Consider the following 7653-nt stretch of genomic DNA (forward strand, 5'->3'; position numbering starts at 1 on the left):
CAAATAAGATGCTTAAATTACTGACAAATACATATTTTCTCATTTAAACTTTGAAGACCACATAATACATTTTAAATACTATGCCATGGTAATTAATGTCACAAGCAACCATTTCTGTAATTGCTCCCTGCAGTATATGCTGTGACAATATATAATAAATCATGTCATCTGTCTTAATGTAAAATGTATATCTCAAATGCTGTTTACTAGAGAATCTCTTCGGGGTCGTGCACATTTGTTTTAGCAATTCCAGTGAAGGCCACAAATCAACATAGAAAACACAGGAAACTGTGTATATTGTTTTTATATATGTTGGAAGCTGCCCAGAGTGGCTGGGGCAACCCAGTCAGATAGGCGGGATACAAATAATAAAATTATTATTATTATTATTATTATTATTATTATTATTATTATTGGGAAGGATGCACGTGAAAGGCAGATATTAATAACAATAGCATATGAAAAAATGCATTTATATTAGAGGAGATTGCATGCAAAAATATATACATTAAGCAAAATTGCACACAAGAATGTGTACATTAAACAAAACTCCACACAAAAATGGTGGTGAATTTTTGTAAGGACTTTTAAAAAATAAATAAATCACAAACAGATTCAGAAACATGGAGAACTGAGAATAATTTTTTAATGAAACAATCTAAGAAAGAACGTGTTCCTTTTTAAGCAACAGTTGGTGATTAGTGATTTAAAAGCATGTATTTATTTCATTGAATTTTATAACTTCTGATATGCATAACTTCCCAGTTGGCATCTAAACACTGATGAGCCAATCGGAAGCCACCAAAACCCCGTTGGCTGTTCGGGTTCCAAAGAACATTCGCAAACCAGAACACTCACTTCCGGGTTTGTGGCATTTGGGAGCCAAAACGTCTGAGTACCAAGGATTTTGGGATCCAAGGTATGACTGTATTGGCCCATTGGGCTCCATGGGCTCCAGGATAGAGTCACCCCTCCTGGGTCCCTCTAACGGGGTACCCCTGCAACTAAGGATCCAGCCAAGTTGTGACAGTTGCTATGAGGTAGGCGAAAACTTGCCAACAGGCCAATTTGCTTCTAGGAGAAAAGTCCTCCCTGACTCTTAATACAGCAACTATGTTAACCATAGCATGGTCCTTACCCTAACAGACTGGGTGGGTGCAGAAATCCCATGATAATCACCAAAGAGGGTTGCCTATAATTGGCCACCCTTTTAAATAAGGCAGGGGTGGGCAGGGCCCTTGCCCCAATTAGCCTTGCAGATGAGGCCCACCCCAGGTAGAGGGTCAAGTATGGCCGGAGGAGGATGGTGCCAAATGACCATTCCTTCTCCCAGCTATGCAGGAAGATGGCAGCACCCCGAGACCAGCCGCGGCTGCACTGTGTGGAAAACACCACTCCCCCATAGTCCCAGGTAAGGGGATACTCATTCTCATATTCTTTCAGAAAGTGTGAGTTTGATTAATTCACCATTAAATGCAAGTGAATTGAATTTCTTCCACATCCCTACCAGTTTCAATATAATATAATGTTTTGTTTTGTTTTGTTGTAGCAGGTACAGTCAAACCTCGGTTTATGAATACCTCGGCGAGCGACCGCTTCAGCGAGTGACTGCTGCGGACCCGGAAGTGTTTACATCTGGGTTCCGTGGCGGCGTATGCGCAGACACGATCTGCGCAGCTTGCGTGTGCGCAGAAGCGATCTGCATCACGCGCAGAAGCATGCCTTCGACGAGTGACCACTTCGGCGAGCAACCGCCTCCGCAGAATGGATTTCGGTCGCAAACCGAGGTACTACTGTGCTGTGCTTTGAAGGCCCTGCTTCTAGCCTCTGCTCTAATTTTGGCTTCTGTTTTCTTGATTGCAAAGGTTATGTGATTTAAGAAAGAAGCAACTATTCCGGATTAGAATAGCCTGGTGTCTGACAAACACAGACTGAGTAAGCTATATTGCAAATTCTCTCTAACCTCAAACACATGGCACCACTATAAATTCTCACTAGCAGCAGGTGGGTGAGTAAATTGCTTCTTATGCAATCCTGGCAATAAAAATACACAGTTTACCCCTTTAGTGTTTCATTGCAGCTTTGAAACAAGGCTTTCACAGTATGCTGCTCGCTAACAAGACATAGGAAGTTGGTTCTCCTCAGTCTCCCCAAACTGGCTTTGCTATATCAAGGCTACAGCACTCTGGACAATTCATTTATAAGTTATCCTATTGGTATTCATTTGGAAGAGCAAAACACTGTTGTTAAGAATCATACTGTTTTTCTTCTCATGACTGATATCAGAAAGATGGATTTCAGAGGGATTTAAAAAAATGGCTTACCTTCCAAGTCCCGGAATGCAGAATCCGGGACTGGCAGCCGTGTGACACCGGAAGTTACGTTGACGTAACTTCCGGTGTCGCTTTGCCCTTCTATGGGCACCAAAAATGGCCGCCGCCGACACCGGAAGTCGCGTCTATGCACTTCCAGACATGCGTAGATGCAACTTTTGAAGCTGGCGGCAGCCATTTTTGGTGTCCATAGAAGGGCAAATCGGAAATAAAAAAATGGCCGCCGGCAGGAGAAAATAACGGAGAAAAATGGGGGTTTCCCAAGGAAAACTGGGTACTTGACAGCTATGAAAAATTGGACGCATTCATAACTATTAAAATGCTCATAAATGTCATATCCTCCAAGTGTCACAATTCCCCAGGGACAATTCCGGAATTATGAAAGCCAGCTTCTGACTTGATTCCAGAATGTGCCTGTTTCCCTGTCAGTGCTGCTGCTAAGCTTGGGTTGGAGGATGAGCCGGCACTTGTCCCAAGCAATAGCGGTGGCAGCTGTGAGGGAGCCTCTTGTTGCCTCTCCATGGCTGCCACTGCTGGCAGCTCCCTTAGGCATTTTGTAGTGGCTGTTGGATAGCAGGTGAGAAGGAAGAGGGGCTGTTGTTGCCAGGCCACAGACCTGCATGGTTCGCCAGCTCTGAGGGGCAGGCAGAGGGCAGGGCCATGCTGGGCAGGAAGAAAGGGGGAGCAGAGCGGAGCACAAGGAGTATTGATTTTAAAAGAAAAGACTTTGTGTTTCTGCATCTAATCTTGCCCCTTTCTAAAAGTTATTTATTGGTGTGTGTTTTACTTTTTATAGAATAAAAGAAAAGAGAATCAGGAATATGGGAGGTTAGTTGGGGGAGAGTGAGAAATGCTTCTATTTTCACCCAAGGGATGTTGGAGGGTGTGAAATGTATTTCCTCAAATATGGGGATCTCTTGAAGACACAGAGGCTCCAAAATGTACATGGAATTCTAATGTCTCAGTGATTTCCCTATTGTCTTTAATAATGAGGATTCCAATAGGCCCCTAGCAGTCAATCCTCAGATCTGTCAGAGCGGAACCTCTAAATCCAAACTGAATTCTGCCCCTGGAAGAATGCAAGACAGGGCCAGCCCTGTCATTAGGCAAAGTAAGCCAACTGTCTCAGGCAGCATATAACAGAGAGCAACCCCTGGTTGTTCCTCCAAAAGCCCCCCAGGAATTCCTTTCTGCTTGAGAAGAGCTACAAATGCTGCACAGCCTCTCCTGACCTCCGTAAACCAGGCATAGGCAACCTTCGGCCCTCCAGATGTTTTGGCCTACAACTCCCATGATCCCTAGCTAACAGGACCAATGGTCAGGGATGATGGGAATTGTAGTCCAAAACATCTGGAGGGCCAAAGGTTGCCTATGCCTGCCGTAAACTATCACACTGCACTCAGGTGAAGTGGAGAACATAATCACATCGCTAGGGTTGAAGTAAGATTCAGCTACCTATCTAGTTGGCTTCTACTTTTGTAGTCGGAATAAGAATATAAAATAGAGAAAACTAGCAGGTTACCCATGCAAATCTTAAGCCAAAGATGGTGAACTGGTGAACTGGTGGCCTTTCAGATGTTGCCGCACTACAGTGCCCATCATCCGTGACCATTGTCCATGCTGGCTGGAGCTGATAGGAATTTGAGTCCAGCAGCAGCTAGAGGGCCTCAGGTTCCCTAAGCTGCCATACTATCTAGCATTTTCTCAATGTGCAATATGTGATTTTTCAGTAGGCATTTTTTCATATTAAGTTATTGCGTATTTTATATGCTGTGTATAATTCCGGACTCATCAAAAAGTTGGTAATTAAATACTTACATTATTAGCGACAAATGCACCAATGCTTCCATGTTTCCCAGTAATGTGGGAGAAGTATGCTTGTGTCACAGCCTTTGGAAGACATTTACCTCTGGCTTTATCGCATTTGTCACATCCCATTGCTTTCCAGGAAATGTAATAAATAAGGCGGCAGGTTCTGAGATTTTTTTCTGTCAATCTTCATGTTCTTTCACTTCTGCAATTAGCTTGCTACTTCCACTCTGGTCTGCATCTAGTGAGCTGATAAATTAAGGATGCAATTAGCAAAGAGATGGCCAAAAACCATGACAAGGAGACAAAGTCAAAGATGCAACCTTTAATAATCAAGCACCTTTTTAAATAGCTAAAACTGGGTTTTTTCTTTCATCATAGGTTAACTTCGTTTTTTTTCCCTTTTTCTACAAAGAATACTGAGCAAGCAGCATGGAGGTTTGTTCTTTACTTAGCAGCTTTTTTCTTATCTATCTATCATCTCTCTCTATATATCTATATCTATATCTATATCTATGTATATATCACTTTTTAAAAGAGGAAACTGAGTATGACATGCATATAAAATGATTTTTTAAAAAAATCTTTCTGCAGTGGAGTCCTACTCAGAAATATTTTCAATAGAGCTTACTTCCAGGGTCACATGCATAAAATTGCAGGCCATTGGTTGTTTCACCAATGTGCACAAGCTTTGTCACTCGCAGTATTAAAACTCAGGGACACTCGGGAAAATTAATTAGTAGTTGTTTCAATGAAGGCAAAATGAAGTACTTCTTCACACACAGTTAGCATTTGTTGCTAATAATTGAAGTCTAAGGTCACAGCCACACAATACGTTTAAAGCACTGCTATACCACCTTTAATAGGGATGGCTTCCCCTACAAAGAACCCTGGGAAGTGTAGTTTGTTAAAACTCTCCTAACAACTCTATGCATTATTAGCAATCTACAGTTCCCAAGATTCTTTGGGGAGGAGCCATGACTGTTAAAGTGGTATAACAGTGTTGTAAATGGAAGTGATTTCAATGGTCAGCTTTTGAACTCAAAACCACAGCAACTTACAGAAACAATACAACGAATACTTATCATTTCTGTAAGTTGCTGTGAGACCTTATTTAGCTGGAAGGCAAGACTGCAGTCAACAAACTGAGTTATGTAAGTGCTTTAATTTGTAGAACCAAAGAAGGTGTATTAAATGGTCCACTGAGACCATCAGCAGTTTTCAAGTGGTCCACAGAGGGGGGGGGGGAGTGTGAGATCTGCTGTATTAACTAATGGAGGCTCCATTTAGTGAGAGATTCCTTCTCCATAAATTTATCTCACCCCATTTAAAAAGCCATCCAAACCTATAGTCATCATGATATCTTGTTGCAGTGGAGCACATAGATAAATTATGCATCAAATAAAGTCTTTTCTATTGCCTGTCTGAATCTACTGTTTCAGTTTCATTGTGAAACCCCAAATTCTAATATTATGGGAGAGGAAAGGTATTACAAACACACGTAAAAATGTTGGGAAATTCGGTCATTATTCTACTTATTTCCAGTCCCATTCTGAATATCCTCCAGCGTGTCATTAGTTTTCTCCCCTTTCACAGCACATTGACTTGAAGCACCCACCGTGACCCAAGATCTCTTTCCTGTTTAGCACTGCAAGTCATCATAAGACATAAGAAAAATTAATTTGCATGGAAGTTCTGCCTTTAGTTACTAGTACATCAACATAAATATATTCATTATGTCCAAATGTTGCACGTTATGCACAACACATTCCACGTACTGCTAACATTAACAGGCACTGTCATTTTGGATTGCAACATGAAAGAAAGTCCCACTGAACACAGTGAGGAATACTTCTAAGTAAATAAGATTGGGCTATTCATGTTCTAGTCAAAGGCTGCTATGAGGTACAATGCTCATCTTGCTTTTCAGGTCAAGGAAGCCGGCGGCTTAAAAGGCCAACGTTTGACAGTCGTGTGAGGTTATTGCAAGTAACAGAGTGATATTACGATAGTGTCTGAGGGTCCGGTCCAGTATAAGTCATTGCAAAAGAGATGAAACATATGGTAATAAGAACTAGAAATGTGTCCGTTTTGCAAACTGGACTTCATTGTGAATCTTAGGTCTGAAGGTTCCTGGAATAGATGACCTTGTAGTAACTTCTGATATTATAGCTCTGTAATTCTATGATTAGTAAGAGCCAGATTTTATGATTAATGCCCACATAATTCCAGCAGTGCTCAACGTTTTCTTCAGCATAACCTTAAAGCAGCAGTAAAAGAAATAGGGTAAGCTGTTTGTTGCAGGAAAGTGAGGCAGAAGACAATATTTCTTAGTGGAGCTGTTCTTGTTAACAGATGAATTACCCACATTAGGAATGATCTATGTGATGTATTAATCATTTTCTGCCTCCTCTGAACTTTCACAGCCTTGTCTGTTTAGCTATGTGAGGTATTTATAGCAAGTTGGTATAAAAAAATTAGTTGGCGCTGAAGATCACTGTACAAATAAATAGTCACTACATGGAATTTCATACACATGCACACACATATATATGTATGATGGATCTCTTATTATTTTGGAAAATAACAGCAGCATTAAACTAATGAGCTTTAATATGGTTTTAAAGCCATCACTTGAGGACTGAACTACCTAAGAGTGTAGTCAAAAGATTCTCTCTCTCTCTCTCTCTCTCTCTCTCTCTCTCTCTCTCTCTCTTTTTTTTTCTTGCCCTATAAATGTAGTGCAGGGTCTCCCAAACTTGGGTCTCCAGTTGCTTTTGGACTACAATTCCCATAATCCCTGCCTGACCATGGGTTCCGCTAGCTGGGGATGATGGGAGTTGTAGTCCAAAAACAGCTAGAGACCCAAGTTTGGGAAACCCTGGTGTAGTGGGATTTCTGTGTTTTGTTTTTCTTCCTTCACACCATAATCCACATATTGGCCTGATTAATTTGTGTATAGGCACTATCAGAGATAATGCCTGAAAGTGAAAAGTGTCATCTCCTGTCAGGAGAGTTCATTAAAGGAAGATTTATTGCAAAAACAACAAAGTTCATCTGAGCAGCGAGCACAGCCGTCCGTCCATTAATCAAAGATGTTCCTTCTAAGGTGGGTGTTCCGGCAAAGCCAGAAACAGCTGAACTTCCACATATGATGTACTGTATTCTATCTTGAAGACCCCCCATACGCCTAGACCTAGGGGAGAGGGAGTCAGCTCCCACCTCCTCCTCATTCTCTGAGAGTTTACTTCCATGCTCCTTCCTGCTTTCTAAGCTGGTTTCATTTCTAACTCCTGCATTTTGCTCTTGGGTAGCACCCTGGCAAGCTGCTGAGCTATCAGTTGGCATTTTTACATGTGGGAGAGTTGGCTCACGGCTATAATCCTCTTGTCTTGTAGTTAACCCTCTCTCCTCCTGGCTCCTCTCTTCACTGGGAGCTAGCTGCAAACTTCTCCTGGGGTCTGGCTCCTTCATGACATTTCCTTTCTCTTTTCTTTCTTGCAATTTACAT

This window comes from Zootoca vivipara, chromosome 11 (genome assembly GCF_963506605.1).
Source record: "Zootoca vivipara chromosome 11, rZooViv1.1, whole genome shotgun sequence".
Classification (NCBI taxonomy): Eukaryota; Metazoa; Chordata; class Lepidosauria; order Squamata; family Lacertidae; genus Zootoca; species Zootoca vivipara.